This window comes from Lagenorhynchus albirostris, chromosome 15, assembly GCF_949774975.1.
Source record: "Lagenorhynchus albirostris chromosome 15, mLagAlb1.1, whole genome shotgun sequence".
Lineage (NCBI taxonomy): Eukaryota > Metazoa > Chordata > Mammalia > Artiodactyla > Delphinidae > Lagenorhynchus > Lagenorhynchus albirostris.
The window spans coordinates 73355596-73378946 of NC_083109.1; the positions used below are offsets into that span (position 1 = coordinate 73355596).

Here is a 23351-nt window from a genome sequence, read left to right on the forward strand (position 1 = left end):
ATTTAGGTTTTCTGCCCATTTTTGGATTGGGCTGTTTCTTTCTTTACTATTGAGCTGCATGAGCTGTTTATATATTTTGGAGGTTGATTCTTTTGCAAATATTTTCTCCCACTCTGAGGGTTGTCTTTTCGTCTTGTTTATGGTTTCCTTTGCTGTGCAAAAGCTTTTACGTTTCATTAGGTCCCATTTGTTTATTTTTGTGTTTATTTCCATTACTCTAGGAGGTGGATCAGAAGAGATTTTGCTGTGACTTATGTCAAAGAGTGTTCTTCCTATGTTTTCCTCTAAGAGTTTTATAGTGTCCGGTCTTACATTTAGGCCTCTAATCCATTTTGAGTTTATTTTTGTGTATGGTGTTAGGGAGTGTTCTAATTTCATTCTTTTACATGTAGCTGTCCAGTTTTCCCAGCACCACTTATTGAAGAGACTGTCTTTTCTCCATTGTATATCCTTGCCTCCTTTGTCATAGATTAGTTGACCATAGGTGTGTGGGTTTATCTCTGGGCTTTCTATCCTGTTCCATTGATCTATGTTTCTGGTTTTGTGCCAGTACCAGATTGTCTTGATTACTGTAGCTTTGTAGTATAGTCTGAAGTCAGGGAGTCTGATTCCTCCAGCTCCGTTTTTTTCCCTCAAGACTGCTTTGGCTATTTGGGGTCTTTTGTGTCTCCATACAAATTTTAAGAGTTTTTGTTCTAGTTCCATAAAAAATGCCATTGGTAATTTGATAGGATTGCATTGAATCTGTAGATTGCTTTGGGTAGTATAGTCATTTTCACAATATTGATTCTTCCAATCCAAGAACATGGTATATCTCTCCATCTGTTGGTATCATCTTTAATTTCTTTCATCACTGTAGTTTTCTGCATACAGGTTTATTGTCTCCCTAGGTAGGTTTATTCCTAGGTATTTTATTCTTTTTGTTGCAGTGGTAAATGGGAGTGTTTCCTTAATTTCTCTTTCAGATTTTTCATCATTAGTGTATAGGAATGCAAGACATTTCTGTGTATTAATTCTGTATCCTGCAACTTTACCAAATTCATTGATTAGCTCTAGTAGTTTTCTAATGGCATTTTTAGGATTCTCTTTGTATAGTATTGTGTCATCTGCACACAGTGACAGTTTTACTTCTTCTTTTCCAATTTGTATTCCTTTTATTTCTGTTTCCTCTCTGACTGCCGTGGCTAGGACTTCCAAAACTATGTTGAATAATAGTGGTGGGAGTGGACATCCTTGTCTTGTTCCTGATCTCAGAGGAAATGCTTTTAGTTTTTCACCATTGAAAATGATGTTTGTTGTATATGGCCTTTACTATGTTGAGGTAGGTTCCCTCTATGCCCACTTTCTGGAGAGGTTTTATCATAAATGGGTGTTGAATTTTGTCAAAAGCTTTTTCTGCATCTCTTGAGATGATCATATGGTTTTTATTCTGCAGTTTGTTAATATGGTGTATCACATTGATTGATTTGCGTATATTGAAGAATCCTTGCGTCCCTGGTTTAAATCCCACTTGATCGTGGTGTATGATCCTTTTAATGTGTTGTTGGATTCTGTTGGCTAGTATTTTGTTGAGGATTTTTGCATCTATATTCTTCAGTGATATTGGTCTATAATTTTCTTTTTTTGTAGTATCTTTTTCTGGTTTTGGTCTCAGGGTGATGGTGGCCTCATAGAATGAGTTTGCAAGTGTTCCTTCCTCTGCAATATTTTGGAAGAGTTTGAGAAGGATGGGTGTTAGCTCTTCTCTAAATGTTTGATAGAATTCACCTGTGAAGCCATCTGGTCCTAGGCTTTTATTTGTTGGAAGATTTTAAATCACAGCTTCAATTTCATTACTTGTGATTGGTCTGTTCATATTTTCTGTTTCTTTCTGGTTCTGTCTTGGAAGGTTATACCTTTCCAAGAATTTGTCCATTTCTTCCAGGTTATCCCTTTTGCTGATGTAGAGTTGCTTGTACTAGTCTATTAGGATGCTTTGTATTTCTGCGGTGTCTGTTGTAACTTCTCCTATTTCATTTCTAATTTTATTGATTTGAGTCCTCTCCCTCTTTTTCTTGATGAGTCTGGCTAATGGTTTATCAGTTTTGTTTATCTTCTCAAAGAACCAGCTCCTAGTTTTATTGATCTTTGCTATTGTTTTCTTTGTTTTTACTTCATTTATTTCTGCTCTGATCTTTATGATTTCTTTCCTTCTGCTCACTTTGCGTTTTGTTTGTTCTTCTTTCTCTAGTTCCTTTAGGTGTAAGGTTAGATTGTTTATTTGAGATTTTTCTTGTTTCTTGAGGTAGGCTTGTATAGCTATAACTTCCCTCTTAGAACTGCATTGGCTGCATCCCATAGGTTTTGGATCGTCGTGTTTTCATTGTCATTTTTCTGTAGGTATTTTTTGATTTCCTCTTTGGTTTCTTCAGTGATCTCTTGGTTATTTAGTAATGTAGTGTTTAGCCTCCATGTGTTTGTGTTTTTTATGTTTTTTTCCCTGTAATTCATTTCTAATCTCATAGCGTTGTCAGAAAAGATGTTTGATATGATTTCAATTTTCTTAAATTTACTGAGGCTTGATTTGTGACCCAAGATGTGATCTATCCTGGAGAATGCACACTTGACAAGAAAGTGTAATCCGCTGTTTTTGGATGGAATGTCCTATAAATATCAATTAAATCTATCTGGCCTATTGTGTCATTTAAAGCTTCTGTTTCCTTATTCATTTTCTGTCTGGATGATCTGTCCCTTGGTATAAGTGAGGTGTTAAAGTCCCCCACTATTATTGTGTTACTCTCTATTTCCTCTTTTATAGCTGTTAGCAGTTGCCTTATGTATTGAGGTACTCCTATGTTGGGTGCATATATATTTATAATTGTTATATCTTCTTTTTGGATTGATCCCTTGATCATTATGTAATGTCCTTCCTTGTCTCTTGTAACATTCTTTATTTTAAAGTCTATTTTATCTGATATGAGTATTGCTACTCCAGCTTTCTTTTGATTTCCATTTGCATGGAATATCTTTTTCCATCCCCTCAGTTTCAGTCTGTATGTGTACCTAGGCCTGAAGTGGGTCTCTTGTAGACAGCATATGTATGGGTCTTGTTTTTGTATCCATTCAGATAGCTTGTGTCTTTTGGTTGGAGCATTTAATCCTTCACATTTAAGGTAATTATCGATATGTATGTTCCTATGACCATTTTCTTAATTGTTTTAGGTTAGTTTTTGTAGGTCCTTTTCTTCTCTTGTGTTTCCCAGTTAGAGAAGTTCCTTTAGCATTTGTTGTAGAGCTGGTTTGGTGGTGCTGAATTCTCTTAGCTTTTGCTTGTCTGTAAAGCTTTTGATATCATTATTCTGAATTCTTTTCCTGGAAAGTGCCTATCTCCACTTTGTTTAGTTGTTTTACTGGGGTTTTATCTTGTTCCTTCATCTGGTACACAGCCTTCTGCCTTTTCATCTTGTCTTTCTGTGAATGTGGTTTTGTTTCACAGGCTGCAGGATTGTAGTTCTTCTTGCTTCTGCTGTCTGCCCTCTGGTGGATCAGGCTATCTAAGAGGCTTAAGCAAACTTCCTGATGGGAGGGACTGGTGGTGGGTAGAGCTGACTGTTGCTCTGGTGGGCAGAGCTCAGTAAAACTTTAATCCGCTTGACCGCTGATGGGTGGGGCTGGGTTCCTTCCCTGTTGGTTGTTTGGCCTGAGGCAACCCAACACTGGAGCCTACCTGGGCTCTTTGGTGGGGCTAATGACAGACTCTGGGAGGGCTCACGCCAAGGCGTACTTCCCAGAACTTCTGCTGCCAGTGTCCGTGTCCCCACGGTGAGCCGCAGCCACCCCCTGCCTCTGCAGGAGACCCTCCAACACTAGCACGTAGGTGTGGTTCAGTCTCCCCCGGCGTCACTGCTCCTTCACCTGGGTCCCGATGCGCACACTACTTTGTGTGTGCCCTCCAAGAGTGGAGTCTCTGTTTCCCCCAGTCCTGTCAAAGTCCTGCAGTCAAATCCCACTAGACTTCAAAGTCTGATTCTCTAGGAATTCCTCCTCCCGTTGCCGGACCCCTAGGTTGGGAAGCCTGACGTGGGGCTTGGAACCTTCACTCCAGCGGGTGGACTTCTGTGGTATAAGTGTTCTCCAGTCTGTGAGTCACCCACCCAGCGGTTATGGGATTTGATTTTACTGTGATTGTGCCCCTCCTTATGTCTCTTTGTGGCTTCTCCTTTGTCTTTGGATGTGGGGTATCTTTTTTGGTGAGTTCCAGTGTCTTCCTGTCAATGATTGTCCAGCAGATAGTTGTGATTCTGGGTTCTCACAAGAGGGAGTGAGAGCACATCCTTCTACTCCACCGTCTTGGTTCCTCCTCCCAGAATTCATATCTTTCATCATATTTTTGAAAATAATTTCCATTACCATTCTTTGTTTCATTTGAAAATATGAATTCTTACTGTATTTCGAACGTTTTCACTATTATATTTGTTGTGATCTGTGATCAGTTATATTTGATGTTACTATTATGATTGTTTTGGGCACCTCAAACCATGCCCATGTAAGACAGTGAACGTAATTGATAAATGTTTTGCGTGTTCAACTGGCATTTCCGCCATCTCTCTCCCTCTTCTCGGTCCTCCCTGTTCCCTGAGACATAGCAATATTGAAATTAGGCTAATTTATAACCCTACAATGGCCTCTAAGCGTTCAAGTGAAAGGAAAAGTTGCGCATCTCTTACCTTACATCAGAAGCTAGAAATGATTAAGCTTGGTGAAGAGAGCAGGTAGAAAGCTGAGATGGGCCAAAAGCTAGGCTTCCTGCACCAGTGGTTAGCCACGTTGTGAATGCAAAGAAAAAGTTGTTGAAGGAAATTAAAAGTCCTACTCCAGTGAACACACAAATGATAAGAAAGCAAAGCAGCCTTATTGCTGATATGGAGAAAGTTTTACTGGTCTGGTTAGAAGATCAAACCACAACATCAAACCACAGCATTCCCTTAAGCTATAACCTAATCCAGAGCAAGACCCTAACTCTTCAATTTTGTGAAGGCTGAGAGAGGTGAGGAAGCTGCAGAAGAAAAGTTTGAAGCTAGCAGATGTTGGTTCACGAGGCCTAAGGAAAGAAGCCATCTCCATAATATAAAAGTGCAAGGTGAAGCAGCAAGTGCTGATGCAGAAACTACAGCAAGTTATCCAGAAGATCTAGCAAAGATAATTAATGAAGGTGGCTACACTAAGCAACAGATTTTCAATGTAGACAGAGCTGCCTTATACTGGAAGAAGATGCCATCTAGGACCCTCATAGCTAAAGAGGAAAAGTCAATGCCTGGCTTCAAAGCTTCAAAGGATAGGCTGATTCTCTTGTAAGGGGCTAATGCAGCTGGTGACCTGAAGTTGAAGCCAATGCTCATTTACCATTCTGAAAATCCTAAGGCCCTTGAGAATTATGCTAAATCTATTCTGCCTAGGCTTTATAAGTAGAGCAACAAAGCCTGGATGAAAGCACATTTATTTACAAATACTGAATATTTTAGCCCACTTTTGAGACCTACTGCTCAGAAAAAAAAGATTCTTTTCCAAATATTACTGCTCATTGACAATGCACTTGGTCACCCAAGAGCTCTGATGGAAATGGACAATGAGATTAATGTCATTTTCATGCCTGCTAGCACAACATTCATTCTGCAACCCATGGGTCAAGGAGTAATTTTGACTTTCAAGTATTATTATTTAAGTAATACATTTCTTTTTTTTTCTTAAATAGTCAGCACAGCACCTGACATTTTTTAAAATTAATTAATTAGTTTATTTATGGCTGTGTTGGGTCTTCGTTTCTGTGCGTGGGCTTTCTTTAGTTGCGGCGAGCGAGGGCCACTCTTCATCGCGGTGCACGGGCCTCTCACTATCGCGGCCTCTCTTGTTGCAGAGCACAGGCTCCAGACGCGCAGGCTCAGTAATTGTGGCTCACGGGCCCAGTTGCTCCGCAGCATGTGGGATCTTCCCAGACCAGGGCACGAACCCGCGTCCCCTGCATTGGCGGGCAGATTCCCAACCACTGTGCCACCAGGGAAGCCCCAAAGTAATACATTTCATAATGCTTTATCTTAGACAGAAAATGATTCCTCTGATGGATCTGGGCAAAGGAAATTGAAAACCTCCTGGAAAGGATTCACCATTCTAGACGCTATTAAGAGCATTCATTGATTCATGGGATGAGATCAAAATATCAGCATTAACAGGAGTTTGGAAGAAGTTGATTCCAACCCTCATGGATGACTTTGAGGGGTTCAAGACTTCAGTGGAAGAAGTAACTGTATATGTGGTGGAAATAGCAAGTGTACTAGAATTAGAGGTGGAGCCTGAAGATGTGACTGAATTGCTGCAATCTCATGATAAAACTTTAATTTATGAGGAATTACTTCTTCTGGATGAGCAAAAAAAGTGGTTTCTTAAGATGGAATCTAATCCTGGTAAAGATGCCATGAAGACTGTTGAAATGACAGCAAAGGATTTAGAATATCACATAAACTTAGTTGATAAAGCAGCAGTAGGGTTTGATTGACTCCAGTTTTGAAAGAAGTGCTACTGTGGGTAAAATGCTATCAAACCGTATTGCGTGGCTGCAGAGAAATCATTCATGAAAGGAAGAGGCAGTCAGTGCAGCAGACTTCATCGTTGTCCTATTCTTAAAAACTGCCACAGCCACCGCAGCCTTCAGTAGCCACCACCCTGACTGGTCAGCAGCCCTCAACATCAAGGCAAGACCCTCCGCCAGCAAAAAGATTACGACTCACTGAAGGCTCAGATGATGGTTAGCATTTTTTAGCAATAAGACATTTTAAAATTAAGGTATGTACATTATTTTTAGACATAATGCTATTGCACATTTAATGGACTACAATGTAGTGTAAACATTAGTTTTGTATGCACTGGGAAGCCAAAAAATGTGTGTGACACGCTTTATTGCAATACTTGCTTTATTGCAGTTGTCTAGAACCAAACCCACAATATCTCCAAGGTATGCCTGTGTTATTTTCTGTTGTTGAATCTGCATAGCTGACATTGATAGAAGTTCAACATTGCTTTTTTCAAGTGTTCATTTTTGGGACTTGAAATCTTGAATAAGCATCAATGGGCTTCATGTGAATTCTTCATATATTTTTCACTTAATGTATTTTGCATTTCAGCAAGTGACACATTCTCCTAGATAGTGATTTGACAGGCGAGAGAGCATACAAAGACCTCATCTTGTAGCAAAAACCTATTGATCATGTTTTATAATTGAAGGAAGATTGTGCAGACTATTGCCAGTTCCTTTCCGTTTTTCTACCATTTTTCAACCCAGAGATGCTTCTTTTTTCCTTCCAAGGAGATAGTAACAGTACCCCAGAAGCCTTCTGCCTGCCCCTCCAAATTATTTCCTCCTCCTCTTTCCTTCTTCCCACAGATAACTTCTGTCCTGAATTCTGCCATCATGGATTTAATTTTGCTTGTTTTTAAATTTCATATAAATGGAATCATTCAGTATATTTTCAGGAAAGATGAAGAGCAGTCTCTGACATCTAAGAACTGATCTGACACAACTTCTAGGCCATGGTTTATTAGGAACTGGCTTGGTCAAATAGTTGGACTTCCTTGTCCACCCCATCTCTGCCTTTAAAAGCCTTCCATTTTGCACAGCTCCTTGGAGCTCCTCTCTGCTTGCTAGATGGAGTGCTGCCTGATTTATAAATTGTTAAATGAAGCCAATTAGATCTTCAGTAAAAAAGCAAATAGTTAAAAAAAAAGAAAGAAAAAGAAACTGGCTTGGTGCTCACCACTAGGACATGTTGGTCTCTTATTGGGTATAAATGATCTCACCAAATACAAACACAAGACAAGATTACTCTTTAACCATGATGAACTGAGAAAAGACAAGGCCACTTTATAATTTTGTTTGAGCACAGAAAATATCAAGGTCACTGTGCAAACCACAAAATACCCAATACCCACCTCTTGTTTAATATGAGTTGATTGCTGCTTCTTACAAGTAGCTTTAGTCTCACTTCTAGTCTTCCTTCCTTTTAGATAAGATTTATTAAGATACCCAGTTATAGAATCATCCCTGCTTGCTGACAGCACCCAGTCCAGAGCAAACCCCTGTTTCCTTGGACTCTTCCCAAAATCACCTAACCAAAACCTGAATCATGAAAGTACTTTCTAATATTCTTTTACTGAGACATCCCCCATTTCCCACATTGTGTGTCTTCCCTTGATTAAATGAGTAATGAATTCACCATGTTCAACTACAACTATATTCCTGGTAGTCTTCAGCTGGAGGGTATTGACAGTATCTTTTGTGTCTGGTTTCTTTCCTTTAACATTCATGAGTTTCATGTTGTTGCATTTCACAGTAGTTCATTTTTGTTATTTAATGTGATACTATAGTTACACAACTATTTGGACATTTGAGTTGTTTATAGTTTTAGGGATGTTTTAATGTTGATATGCAGTATCCTTGTACATGTCTTTTGATGAAAATGAGTATGCATTTTTGTTGAGAATATGCCTAAGATTTACATTAGGAGTTCCCAAGACCACTCACAGTAATCCAAAATTCTTATGCTTACAGTTGCAGTTGATTATAGCAAAAGGATATAAAGTAAAATCTACAAAGCGAAAAGGCATATGGGGGAAACTCTGGAGGAAACCAGGTACTGTCTTTCAAATGTCCCTCACAGTGGAGTCACACAGGATTTGCTTCATTCACCCAGCAACATGTGTGACAACACATGTGAATTGTTGCCAGCCAGGGAGCTCACCAGAGCTTTTGAATCCAGGGTTTTTATTAGGGGTTGGTCATGTAGACATGTAGACCCCCCCAGAGAAAAAACATATGTTCACCGTAAATAAATTACTAACATAAACTATCTGCTGAAACTGGTACAGGCTGGCCCAAGGCCTCAGACGTGCAAAAACATTCTTATAGACAGAACATTCCAAGCTCAGATCCCAGGAGCCAGCCAAGAACCAGTCCTGAAAATAGGCCTTTCTTGGAAATGTGCAACATTTGAGCAAGCTTAGGCCTGCTGAGTTATTCTTTTCCCTTACAGAATGAATGTATGGAGGGCATTTGTATGTACAAATTTAGCAGATAATGCTAAAGAGTTTCCCAGAATGATTATACTCTATCACTAGCAGGTGTATGAGAATTTCAGCTACTCTACATTGTCAATATTTGTTGGTCAATCTTTTAAAATTTTAGTCTTTCTTGTAGGAGCGTAGTGATGTTTTATGATGGTTAAAATTTGTATTCCTTAATTACTAATGAGAGCTAACACTTTATGTTATTTGCCACTAAACTATGTTATGAAATGCCATTTCAAGTCTCTTACCCAATTTTCTACTGAATCATTTGCTTTTTCCTTAATGATTTTTAGAAATTCTCTACATACTTTGATGTGTAGAGTTTATATGTATTTCACATATCCTTCTCCCACTTATCTGCCTTGCCTTTCTCTCCATTAAGGCTGTCTTTTCAAGAATAGAAGTTCCTGGGACTTCCCTGGCAGTCCAGTGGTTAAGACTCTGTGCTCTCAATGCAGGGGGCACGGGTTCGATCCCTGGTCAGGGAACTAAGGTCCACATGCTGCATGGCACCGCCAAAAACAAACAAACAAACAAAGAATAGAAGTTCCTATGCTCAAGCTAATGAATGGCTGCAGGTATGTCTGAGTATAGATCCCTTGTACTGAGATGTCTCTGGAAAGAATGAGATGAAGATTTATTACTTTTTTTGGTCTGCTCAGCATTTTTAAGCTTTGGAAATGGGCTGTCAGTCGTGTAGCCCTGCCTTTCCTGTCGTGGGGATGAGGGGAATGAGGGGAGCAGGGAGTGGCTGGACTTGGGCTGGCCAATCAGATTACTCAGTATCCCTGGGCTTAGTGAATTGTCTGGGAGATCATATGAACCAAGGGGGCCAGAGTATTTTCATAGATTGATATAGATGCTGGGGGAAAGGGGTTCTCTTTCTTCTTACTGGGGTTGGAAGCCAAAAGATGATGTAAACCTAGAGCTAATGGAGGCATCTTTCTCACCATTTGGAGAGAGCCTGTCTAAGGATGAAATCATTGTGATGATAAATTTGAGGACACTTGATAACATGAGGGAAACATATCCTTTTTTGTTTCCTTGAGCTATTTTGATTTGGGTCTCTACTATTTACTGTGTATTTTGACTAATATAATACCAATTACCCAAATTTCTCCTGGTGTTAAAACTGATATTCCCTCTGAAAAGTGTTAAGCTGCTAATCAGAAACTAATGTGATTTTTTGAAAAATAAAAACACCTGTTTCTAATTTTTAAAAAGTTCCTAATTTTAATGCCTAGTAGTATCCTTTTCTTTATGTTTAGTGGTTTTGTTATACCATTTAATAAATCTTTTTCATAATCCAAGGCCATGAAGATATTCTCCTATGTTATCTATAAAAGCTTTATTGCTTTACTTTTCTTATTTCGATCTGTAGCCTACCTGGAATTGATTTTTTTTTATTGTGGTAAAAAATGCATAGCATAAAATTTACAATCTTAAGTATTTTTAACTGTACAGTTCAGTAGTATTAAGTATATTGATATTGTTGTGAAAGAAATATCCAGAACTTTTTAATCCTGCAACATAAACTTTCTACCCATTAAACAACTCCCCATTTCTCCTGTCCCCTCAGCCCCTGACGGCCACTTTCTATCTCGAATTTGACTCTACTCTAGGTACCTAATAAAAGTGGAATCTTACAGTATTTGTCTTTCTATGACTGGTTTATTTCATTTAGCATAATGTCCTCAAGGTTCATCCATGTTGTAGCATATGACAGGATTTCCTTCCTTATTAAAACTGAATGATACTCATTTATATTTATATGCCATATTTTGTTAATTCATTCATCCATTGATGGATATCTGGGTTGCTTCTACCTTGTGAATAGTGTTGCTATGAACATGGGTGTGCAAGTATCTCTTTGAGACCCTGCTTTCAATTATTTTGGATATATACGCAGAGGTGGGATTGCTAGATTATATGGTAATCTTATTTTTAATTTTTTGAGGAACTGACATGCTGTTTTCCATAGCAGATGTACCATTTTACAATTATACCAACAGTGTACAAGGGTTCTAATTTTTATACATCCTTGTCAACACTTGTTATTTTCTGTTGTTTTTTTTTAATAGTAATCCTAATGGGATTACTAATGGGTGTGAGTGGTATCTCATTGTGGTTTTGATATGTATCTCTCTGATGATTAGTGATGTTGAGCATCTTTCCATATGTTTGTTGGCCGTTTGTATATCATCTTTGGAGAAATGTCTGTTCAAGTCCTTTGCCTATATATATATATATTTTTTTTTTTTTTTTTTTTTTAATTTAGGCTGCATTGGGTCTTAGTTTCGGCATGTGGACTTCTTTTTTTTTTTTTTTTTGCGGTACGCGGACCTCTCACTGTTGTGGCATTGGCCTCTCCCGTTGCGGAGCACAGGCCCCGGACGCGCAGGCTCAGCGGCCATGGCTCACGGGCCCAGCCGCTCCGCGGCATGTAGGATCTTCCCGGACCGGGGCACGAACCCGTGTCCCCTGCATCGGCAGGCGGACTCTCAACCACTGCGCCACCAGGGAAGCCTGCTAGATTATCTTTTTATCTGTGATGATGTTTCCTGTTTCATTTATACTATTGGTTATTTTTATGGTCTTTCTTTTTTGTTAAACCAGTTTTGCCTGAAGTTTTTGAAGTTTTTTAGTCTTTTAAAATAATCTTTTTGACTTTGTTGATTTTTATCTACTGTATCTGTGTTTTCTATTTTACTGATTTCTGCTTTTATCTTTGTTATTTCCTCTTTTTCATGTTTTTGGGTTTAATATGCCATTCTTTTTTTTTTTTTTTTTTTTTGCGGTATGTGGGCCCCTCACTGTTGTGGCCTCTCCCATTGCGGAGCACAGGCTCCGGACACGCAGGCTCAACGGCCATGGCTAACGGGCCCAGCCGCTCCACGGCATGCGGGATCCTCCCGGACTGGGACACGAACCCGCATCCCCTGCATCGGCAGGCGGACTCTCAACCACTGCGCCACCAGGGAAGCCCTAATTTGCCATTCTTAATCTAACTTCTAGAGATGGATACTTAGATCATTGGTTTCAAACTTTATTCTTTTTTTTATTTTTTAAAATTTTGGGGAGGACTTCTCTGGTGGCGCAGTGGTTAAGAATCCACCTGCCAGTGCAGGGGACACAGGTTCGATCTCTGGTCTGGGAAGATCCCACATGCCTCAGAGCAACTAATCCTGAGCGCCACAACTACTAAGCCCTGCGCTCTAGAGCCAGGGAGCCACAACTACTGAAGCCCGCATGCTGCAACTACTGAAGCCCACACGCCTAGAGCCCGTATTCCACAACAAGAGAAGCCCCCGCTCGCCACAACTAGAGAATGCCCGCATGCAGCAACGAAGACTCAATGCAGCCAAAAAATAAAATTAAAAATTAAAAAAAATTTTGGCCACACGACACGGCATGCAGGACCTTAATTCCCCGACCAGGGACCACCAGGGAAGTCTCTCAAGCTTTAGTCTGTCCTTAAATATTCATTTAAGGCTATAGATTTTCCTTACAGCAAGGCTGTATCAGCATTCTAGGTGTTTTTATGTGTAGTGTTTTTTTTCTATTTATTTCAAAATATTTGGCAATTTCCATTTTGATTTTTTTTGTTACTGTTTAGAAGTGTATTTCTCAATTTCCAAGCATCTAGGAATTTTCTAGTTGTCTTCTTATAACTAATTTCTACCTTAATACTCCTATGACCAGAGAATCTATTATGTTATTTTTATTAATTCTTGCTTTTGCCCTAGCAAATTATAAATTTCAGTAAATCTTTTTCATTAACATGAAAGGAATATTTATTCTGCAGTTTTTGCTGACAGATACTATGTAATGACATTAGGCCAAGGTGGTTAATTGTAAAAATCTCTATAACCTTACCAATTTTCTTGTCACCTTGTTCTATCAGTTACTTAGACAAGTGTATTAAATCTCCTACTGTCACTGTGGTTTTATTTATTTATCCTTTTAGGTCTGTCAGTTTTTGCTTTAGATATTTTGAGACTAGGGTATTTAAAATATGGAAATTTAGAACTGTTATATATATCTAGTGAACTTAACCCATTACCATTTAGAAATGTCTTTATTTCTAAATATTCCTCTTACCTTAACGTCTGCTTTGTCTGATATAAGCATAGATATGCTAGCATTGTTTTGCATGGTATATTGTGTTAGGTCCTTTTCCTTTCAGTCTTCTTTTTTTTTATATTTAAGATGTGTCTCTTGTAAGCAGCATATCCAGTCTGACATTTTCTTTTATTTGAATTGGTTTGTTTTCATTTAATTTAAATTAATACTTATTTGATTTTAATCTGCCATTTTTCTGTCTCCTCTGTATTTATGCTGCCTGTAATATGTTCCCTTTTCTCTCCTTTTTGGACACCTTTTGGGTTGACTAATTCTTTTTAATTTCATTTTTAATTCCATTAGCTTATAAATTATACATATCTTTTTTTTACTGTTTTTCTCAGGGTTACCCTAGAAATTAAACATACCTTTTTGGCTGATTAAATCTTAATTTAACTAGTATTTTACTACTTTCCTATTTAAGGACCTTGGCACACTTTAGTATTTTAATATCCCCTCCAACCTTTTGTGCAAATTTTGGTTTATATTTTAATATCATATATAGGCGTACCTCATTTTATTGTGCTTTTGCAAATACTGTCTTTTTCATAAATTGAAGGTTCGTGCCAACCCTGCAGCTAGCAAGTCTATCAGCACCATTTTTCCAGCAGCGTTTGCTCAGTTCATGTCTCTGTGTCACATTTTGGTAATTCTTGCAATATTTCAAACCCTCCACCAGCAAAAAGATTGTGACTTGCTGAAGGCTCATATGATGGTTAGCATCTTTAAGCAATAAAATATTTTTTAATTAAAGTATGTACTTTTTTTTTTAGACATAATGTGGTTGCACACTTAGGAGACTATAGTATAGTATACACATAACTTTTATATCACTAGGAAACCAAAAAATTTCTGTGATTTGTTTTATTGCAATATTTGCTTTATTTTGGTGGTCTGGAACTGAACCTGCAATATGTCTGAGATATGCCTCTGTGTGTGCGTGTGTGTGTTTCCGTAATATATTTTTATTTTTGTATTATCAAGTCCATATTCTTTTATTGTTCTTTTGTTTTGTATGTGTTTCTTCTTTTTTGGCATGCTGCGTGGCTTGTGGGATCTTAGTTCCCCGACCAGGGATCGAACCCGCACCCTCAGCAGTGAAAGTGCGGAGTCCTAACCACTGGACCACCAGGGAATTCCCAATATTCTTTTAACTTTATCCACATATTTACCCTTTCTACTGCATCTTCCTGAAACTTTCTGCTTCCATCTGTGATCATTTTCCTTCTTCCCAGAGAACCCCCTTTACTTTTTTCTTTTCTGTGAGTCAGTAGATGACAAATTCTTCCTGTTTTTGTTTGTTTGAAAATATCTTTTCTTTATCTTTTTACTTGAAAAGCATACTTACACTAATTCTAGAATTACACACGTTTATTTTCTTTCAGTAATTGAAGTTATTTCATTGTATCTAACTTCCATCTTGTCTCTTAACAGTTCTGGGTAATTCTCAGCTATCATATCTTTAGATATTGCTCCTGCCCTACTTACGCTTTTCTTCTAACATTGAAATAACACATATGTTAGAACTTTTCAACATAATTTATGTCTCTTATGTTCTTTTATTTTCCTTCTTTTTGACTTTCTGTGCTTCAGCTTAGATATTTTCTTCTAACCTATCTTCTAGTTCATTAATTTTCTACTCAATCATATGTAATATCTATGAAACCCCTCCTCTGAGTTCCTAGATTCTTTTTTTTTTTTTTTTGACGACACCTCACGGCATGTGGGATCTTAGTTCCCTGACCAGGGATCAAACCCATGCCACCTGCAGTGGAAACATGGAGTCTTAACCACTGGATTGCCAGGGAATTCCCCTAGCTTCAGTTTTTAAAATATTTTTATAGAATTTACATCTAGTTCCTTTTCATAGTTGTCTGCTGAAATTCTCAATCATACTTCTGAGTTTCTTAAACATCTTAATTATAGTTATTAAATTAAATATCTGTGTTTGAGTACCCCATTACTTGGGTCTTCTGTGGGTCTGTTTCTTTTGCCTATTTTTCTTCTTGGTATCGAGTTACATCACTCTTCTCCTATATGTGTATATTTTTTAAAAACTGGACATATTTATTTGAAAATCTATAGAGCCAATTTGAAATCTTGGATGGTGTCTTCCTTTAGAGAGGATTTATTTATGTTTCTGGTAGGCAGTTAGGCTAAGGGTACTAACACTTTGAGATCAATTTAATCCAGTGTGGAAATATTTGAAGCTGTGCTGAAGTCTCTATAAAGGTTTGTCTGTTTCCAGTTTATCTTTAGTGTGTAGTCCCTTGGAGTCCCAACCAAAAGCCTGGGGTATTTGCTTCTGTTTTAGTGGGTCCTACATTTCAATTTTCATCCCTTCCCACTTCAAAGTCATAAGTATGTCAGAAGTTTTGCTCAGCTTCTCATCCTGTCAGCCACTAATTTCAGAATGAGTAGCCCCAAGAGCCACGACTACCTTTCTAGGTTTTCCTTCTTTCCCAGTCTTTGCCTTGCAATTTCTTACTAAGCTTACTGAGTCTCTAGTACCTTAAGACAGCTTGTTGTTTGTTAGTTGGCTTCTATATTTTGTCCTGCTTTTCTGGTTGTTCTTAGTGTAAGGATAACTAAAAACATCTTGGTCTACCATTGTTGGAAAGGGAAGTACATTCTTGATAGTCTGGTAGTGTTTATTTTGGGGAATGTTAAAATGGTGGTTGATTTATTTTAATTTCACTTTTATTTTGAAACAACACCAAACTAAAAGAAAAGTTTCAAGGACAGCACAGAGAGCTTTTTGTTTGCCTGAACCATATAAGAGTAGTAGGTTGCTGACTCAATGCCCCCATCACTTCTGTATACTTTAGTTTGTATTTCCTATAAACAGGACATTCACTTATAAAGCCACAATACAACCATCATAACTGATAGATTAACACCTTGTGTTTACTCCTGTCAATCATCAGACACCATTCAAGTTTTGCCACTTGTCCTAACATCATTTATTTTAGGAAAGTATCCAGGTCACGGTCACCTTTATAGAAAATTATAGCCGTCAGAGTCATGTTGCATGTAGTTATTATATTATTAGTTATTATGTCTCTTCAGTCTCTTTTTCTTTGGAAGAGTTCCTTAGTCTTCTCTTGACTTTTGTAATATTGACACTTTTAGAGTATAGGCTGGTTATTTTGTAGAAATTCCCTCAGTTTGCATTTGTCTGATGTTTCTTAATTCTATTCAGGTTATTCATTTTTGGCAGGAATATCTCAGAAATGATGCTGTATTCTACCCATTGCATCTTATCAGGTGGCACACAGTTTCAGTTTGCCTAATACTGATGATAATCAATTTTATAATTTATTAATATTTATGGTAATTTAATCGCCAGAATTATTCTCTGTGGTGACTCTTTTTCTTTACAATTAATTAGTATTTTTTGAGGAGGTTCTTTGAGACTATGTAAATATCCTTTTCTTCAACAAACTTTCAAAGTATTTATTTATGTCACTGTAAACTCACAGTGTCCTATTTTACTCAAAGAATTAACACCATTATTTTGATGCTCAAGTTGTCCAAAATCTGTTTGGTGGGAGCCCATCCAAGCTGGCCACTGTGTCCTTTAGACATGGCCCCATCTGCCTTTGAACACTTTCTTACTTTCTGGCATCACCAGATGTTCTCGGCTTATTTGGTAGTTTGTCTTAGCCCTGGTTCTGTTGTCTGGAGAATGGTATTATGAACCAAAGATCAGGATGCGAAGTGTGCTCATTGCAGGTGGGGTATTACTAACCCTAGACTCTCTCATTGGGCAGAGCTAGAGAGTACACACACACACATATTTTACATCTGTATTTATTTCTGTGTCTGTCTATATATGTTGCAAACTTTAAATTTATACCCATACTTTAATTCCAATACAACATCAGAGTTCTTTCTAGCTTTCTTTTAATATTTGTGTCCTTAATAATAATGCCCTTGACTAGTAGTGAGAAACCTGGCTCCCACTATCTTTGATATATTTAGTTTTTTGCTCAGTCTCTACATATGTAATAAATTTCTCATCTCTGCTGCCCCTTTACCTGTGGAAATGCTCTACTCACTCCTCTCTGGCTCTGATTTACTGTATTATGTTGGGCTACCCCTCTGTGACCTGTCACCCCACCCAGGCTCTGACTCCTTGCCGGTATGCTCCCTCACATGGATTCACACTCAGAACCCATCACTTTGTGCCAGATTGTTTCTGTGACCCCGCTTGAAAGATCTCTTTACCCTGCTGGGATTACAACATCCCACACTCCTACGTGAATGGCTTCCTAATTCTGCCCTTACATTGCTGCTTTCCTCACTCCACTTGAGTCAGTATACTTTTAAAATAAAGACCTAAAAACTGTGTTTGATATGGCTACTCTGTTAGTTGCATTTCACTCTATTGGGAAGGTGTGTCTTATGGACCAGATTGTGGTCTATCTTGGTAAATTTTACATGTGAGCTTGAGAAGTGTATTCTGCTGTTGTTAGATGAAGTAGTCGTTAGATGTCAATTTATATCCAATTGATTAATGATGTTGAGTTCAACTATGTCCTTACTGATTTTCTGCCTACTAGATCTGTCCATTTCTGATAGAGTGGTGTGAAGTCTTCAACTATGATAGTGGATTCATCTATTTCTCCTTGCAGTTTTATCAGTTTTTGCCTCATGTAGTTTAATGCTCTGTTGATAGGCACATGCATATTAAGGATTGCTATGTCTTCTTGGAGAATTGACTCCTTTCTCATTATGTGTTGCCCTTTTTTATCCCTAATAACTTCCCTTGCTTTGAAGTTTACTCTGTCTGAAATTAATATAGTTACTCATGCTTTCTTTTGATTAGTGTTAGCATAGTATATTTTCTCCATCCATTTACTTTAATTTATATGTGCCTTTATTAAGTGGGTTTCTGCTGTAGAAGTAGCCAATATGCTTAACATCATTAGCCATTAGAGAGATACAAATGCAAACCACAATCAGGGGAATTTCCTGGCAGTCCAGTGGTTGGGACTCTGCGCTTTCACTGCTAAGGGCCTGGGTTCAATCCCTGGTCAGGGAACTAAGATCCCGCATGCTGTGCAGTGTGGCCAAAAAAACACCCCCCAAACCCCCCGCCCCCCCACAATCAGATATTACTTCATGCACACTAGGATGTCTATAATAAAAATATACAGAAAACAGTATGGTAGTTCCTCAAAATACTAAAATATGATTCAGCAATTCCACTTGTGAGTATAAACACAAAAGAAATGAAAGCAGGGACTCAGATAATTTTACACCAACGTTCATAGCATTATTCACAATAGCCAAAAAGTGGAAACAGCAACACATGGTCCATCAATAGATGAATAGATAAACAAAATGTAGTACATACATACAGTGGAATGAAATTCCTTAAAATGGAATGAAGTTCTGATACATGCTACCACATCGATGAACCTTGGAGGCCTTATGCTAAGTGAAATAGCCAGATACAAAAAGACAAATGTTATGTGATACGACTCATTTTAGTTGCCTGGAATAGTCAAATATACAAAGACAGAAAGTAGAACAGTGGTTATCAGGAGCTGGTGGAAGGAGGGAATTAGAAGTTATTATTTAATGAATGCAGACTTTCAGTAAGGGATGAAAAACAAGTTCTAGAAATGGATAATGGTGGTGGTTGCACAACAGGGTGAATGCACTTAATGCCACTGAACTGTACACTTGAATATGGTTAAAATGTACTTAACATGTATTTTATGTTAAGTATATTTTACCACAATAAAAACAAAAGAAAAAATATAATAATATGTTTCCAAGGATGTGGAGAAATTAGAACCCTAATACAATGCTGGTGGGAACGTAAAATGGTGCAGTCACTTTGGAAAACAGTCTGGTAGTTCCTCAAAAAGTTAAACATCAAATGGACAAAGGCCTTGAATAGATATACAGATGGCCAATAAGCATATGAAAAGATGCTGGTCTTATATTCTTTTATTAGATGGTCAGTCAGGTGTGGCTACAAGAATCAGAGGAGAGACTCAGGAATACAAAGTTTCTGGTACTCACAGGTCCTAGAGAGAGGAGCCCATGCAGGGCTACATGAGAAAGCCGCCAGGGTGGTCAGGAGGCAGAAGACAGGAACAAGGGGAAGGTTTAAGTCAGAAACTTAATTGAGATTTCCAAGGAAATGGCAAGACAGGGCAGGGTGAACAGTTTAAGACTGGCTATTTTTAGTGATTTTGGTGGGATGTGGGCTATAGGGATGGTCCCTACTTACCTGGTACTTGACTTGGGATGATTAAGGCAAAGGAATATTGTCTACTGTGGTATAGGGGACAGATAGAGGAGGTTTGGCCCTGGATTATTGGTTAATTTGTATAACAAAAATATCCTTCAGGTGAGGCCCTTTTCTATCTCTAAGAATTGGCTAGTCCTGGAGGGGCAGTCTCTAACTAGAAAGGTTTTGTTTTGGTTTGCTTTTTAATGATGGCAAAACATCATAGTGTACAATACAGTGCTCAGTATCACTAGTCATTAGGGAAATGCAAAGCAAAATCACAGTGAGATATACCTCTTCATGCCCACTGGGATAGCTACTATTTTAAAAAGCAAGGAAAGGAAATTACAAGTGTTCGTGAGGATGTGGAGAAATTGGAACCCCCATGCATTGCTGCTGGGAATGTAAACTGACGCAGCCACTTTCTGACAGCTCCTCAAAAAGTTAAACATAGAATTACCACATGACCCAGCATTCTGCTTCTAGGTATATACCCAAAAGGATTGAAAGCAAGGACTCAAACAGATTTTTGTACACCTGTGTTCATGGCAGCATTATTCACAATAGCCAAATGGTGGAAAAAACCCAAATGTCCATTGATGGATGAATGGATAAACAGGTGATATCCACACAATGAAATATTGTTCAGCCTTTAGAAGAATGAAATTCTGGTACATGCTTCAACTTGGATGAAAATTGAAAACATTACACTAAGTGAAATAAGCTAGACACAAAAGGATAAATAGTGTATAATACTCTACTTACATGAGATGCACAGAATAGGCAAATTCATAGAAAAAAATCAGATTATCAGGGGCTGGGCCATGATTTTATTTCTATAAAGTTCAAAGTTACTCTTATTGGAGGAGATATAACTTTTTGACTAGAAGGAGGCACAAGAGAGGCTGCTGGGTCATGTTCTATTTCTCAATCTGTGTTCATTCTGTAAAATTTCATTGAGCAGTTCAGCCACAATTTGCACATTTTCCTTTATATGTTATACTTTAATTAAGTTGTACTTAAAATCAGGAGGGGAAAAGATATCTGAATTTCAGTTTTTAAATGCCAGAGTAAAAGATAGTCGTTTTCTTCTTATCTTGGAAATCATCTAAACACAATAACCATAACAAGAAATAGAGACATAAATTCTATGTTTGACACTTGGAGAAATCCACAGCCCCAAACCACAAGACACTGAGGAAGAGTAGACAAATACAGTGAAGAGAAAACAAAAATAAGAGGGATTGTTGAGAGAAGACATTAAGGAATGATCAACCAATGCAGTGAAGGTCGAGGAAAGGTGAGGGGGACACCCAATGTGGATGCTTTTAGGCAAGAACACAGGTTTCTACAGAATTGGCAAGCACTGAGGGCAGTCTTTTTTTTTTTTTTTTTCCGCGTTACGCGGGCCTCTCACTGTTGTGGCCTCTCCCGTTGCGGAGCACAGGCTCTGGACGCGCAGGCTCAGCGGTCATGGCTCATGGGCCCAGCCGCTCCACGGCATGTGGGGTCTTCCCGGACCGGGGCACGAACCCGTGTCCCCTGCATCGGCAGGCGGACTCTCAACCACTGCGCCACCAGGGAAGCCCCCAACAGTTTTTTTTTTTTTTTTTTTAACTGGCGCTGGAAACCAATTTATTTAACCTAAAAAGTCAGGGACAGAAGTGACAGCGTCTGTGGGTAAAAATCAACAGTCTGTAACAAGAACAGTACACAGCCAAGTTCCAATAGCTTCCCTAGACAGGGTTTGGCATGAAATATCACAAAACAGGGAAGATGGGGACTAAACACAGACCTTTTAAACCATATTTGTATAATGCTGTTGTAAAGTCGGTTGAAGGAGAGTTTTAGCAATGAAAGCAGCTTTGCAGTGTGGATCTTTGTTAGTTGTAGAAAAGTAAAGGTAAAAAACCCAATTCTCACACACAATCTGTATCATAAAGAGAATTCCTACTAACCTAGAATGTAGCCCTGGGCCTTCCCCAATGTGAACCTCTTATAAATATTTGACATATGAACAACTCTTCTCTTTCAAAAATGAATAATAAGGCAAAAAGGGATCAGCACCAGATGAAAATTTGACCAAGCATATAGCCCTGAATTTAAAAAAAATAATGAAAAAAAATCACCTTTAACAATTATTATAATTATTATTAATTATATAGAAGGAGATATGAAGCAGGGCATGTATGTGTTGTTTGCAGTTTTGATACAGGAGACAAGATTTGTCTCCTACCGAGACTTATGAGGAGAGGCATTTCCTAAATGTAGGAAGGGGATTCAAATCCTGGGCAGCCACAGAGAGTAAAACTACTGCTATGTGGAGATGTACAGCGGGAGAAATACATGCACACACAGGGTTTGGTCTCCTTTTCACTGATTTCAACACTTACCAATCTCTGTTAAGTAAATCAGATTTTACTTTCTGCTTTAAGGAAACTTTGAACACTTTCTTTCTGCCCCAGTACTGATTTTGAGCTCTTCAATCTAGTTTAACTAAATATCTTAACAGAGTGAAGGTGTGACATACTTCCTTGTTCTTAGCCTCCCCTTTTCTTTACAGGTCTGCTTCTCTACACAGAATATGATTGTTCTAGCCTTGCTTTCCTTTTCTCATTGTGTCCATTTTATTTATTTATTTATTTATGGCTGCATTGAGTCTTCATTGCGGTACGCGGGCTTCTCATTGCGGTGGCCTCTTGTTACGGAGCACAGGCTCTAGGTGCGCAGGCTTCAGTAGTTGTGGCATGCAGGCTCAGTAGTTGTGGCGCATGGCCTTAGTTGCTCTGCGGCATGGATATTCCCGGACGAGGGCTCGAACCCATGTCCCCTGCATTGGCAGGCGGATTCTTAACCACTACGCTACCAGGGAAGCCCCCAATTTTTAACAAGGAAAATAAGGCAAAGCACTTGTATCTGCAGCATGCTTTTTTTTTTTTTGGCTACTTGGCACGAATTGGTTCCTTCATGAACATTTCAAAGTGCAATTAGGCAAAAGGGAACACTTTTTCAAAAAGCTATGTAATTTCTAATCAAAAAATAATTTAAAATTCTTGAATTCTTTTATTTCCAACAGTAGAACTGAATAGAATGAATAACAGTATTCTATAAGGTAATGTATCTGTAGCCCTGAAGGGTCAGCAGGTTCAAATCAGGGAGGGCCAGATGGAGTTGCTTCTTCTGCTTCTCTGCTCAATGTATACTGTAAGTTGGCCTCAGAAACTGTTCTCAGTCCATCATCTGTAAAAATGGAGAGCACTATGAAAGGATCTCTTCATTTATTTCTTTTTTTTATATTTCTTTTTTTATATTTCTTTTTTTATCTATTCATCCCTGGATCCAGGATATACAGATGATTAAGGGTTTATCCTTCTCCTTAAGAAGTATGCTGAAAATAGATCTGTAATTAACTATAATTCAACGTGATAACTGCCATAAAAGTAGGGTATTTGGGATGCCATGTGGACACAGAAATGGCACTACTGGATTCTCATGTTTAAAGGATAACTAAAAGTTCCCTAGTTTGAGAAAAGAAGGAAAAAGCACCCCAGTGAAGGAAATTGATGAAATTATTATTGACTGTACTTGTATGTATGAACTATCCTTCATTGTTTCTGCAAACTATGTTCATTACGTTTACCTTTGAATAGAAATGACTTAGCATTCTTGCCTGATAAGTGTCCCATAGTAAAATGATGTGATTTCTTAATCATTCTGCATGCTCAACTTTTCTCCCCAGGAAATCAAAGTCCTAATGCTATAATTGCTATATTTATACTCCTTTCTGTAGAGGTTCCTATAGTTACATGTTCACAATTCAATTTACATTCCAATCCATCATGTCCAACTTCACCCAAAAGTCAATACACTTTTTTTAAAAAACATT

At 38.2% G+C, this 23351-nt stretch overlaps 1 protein-coding gene and 1 pseudogene across 9 annotated transcripts in view; both read left to right on the forward strand.

Annotated features, from left to right (window-relative positions):
• Nucleotides 1–23351, forward strand: part of TPST1 (tyrosylprotein sulfotransferase 1) — a 165866-nt gene that overhangs the window by 122331 nt on the left and 20184 nt on the right. The gene's annotated exons all lie outside the window — the stretch shown is intronic.
• Nucleotides 4660–6768, forward strand: LOC132504835 (tigger transposable element-derived protein 1-like; annotated as a pseudogene).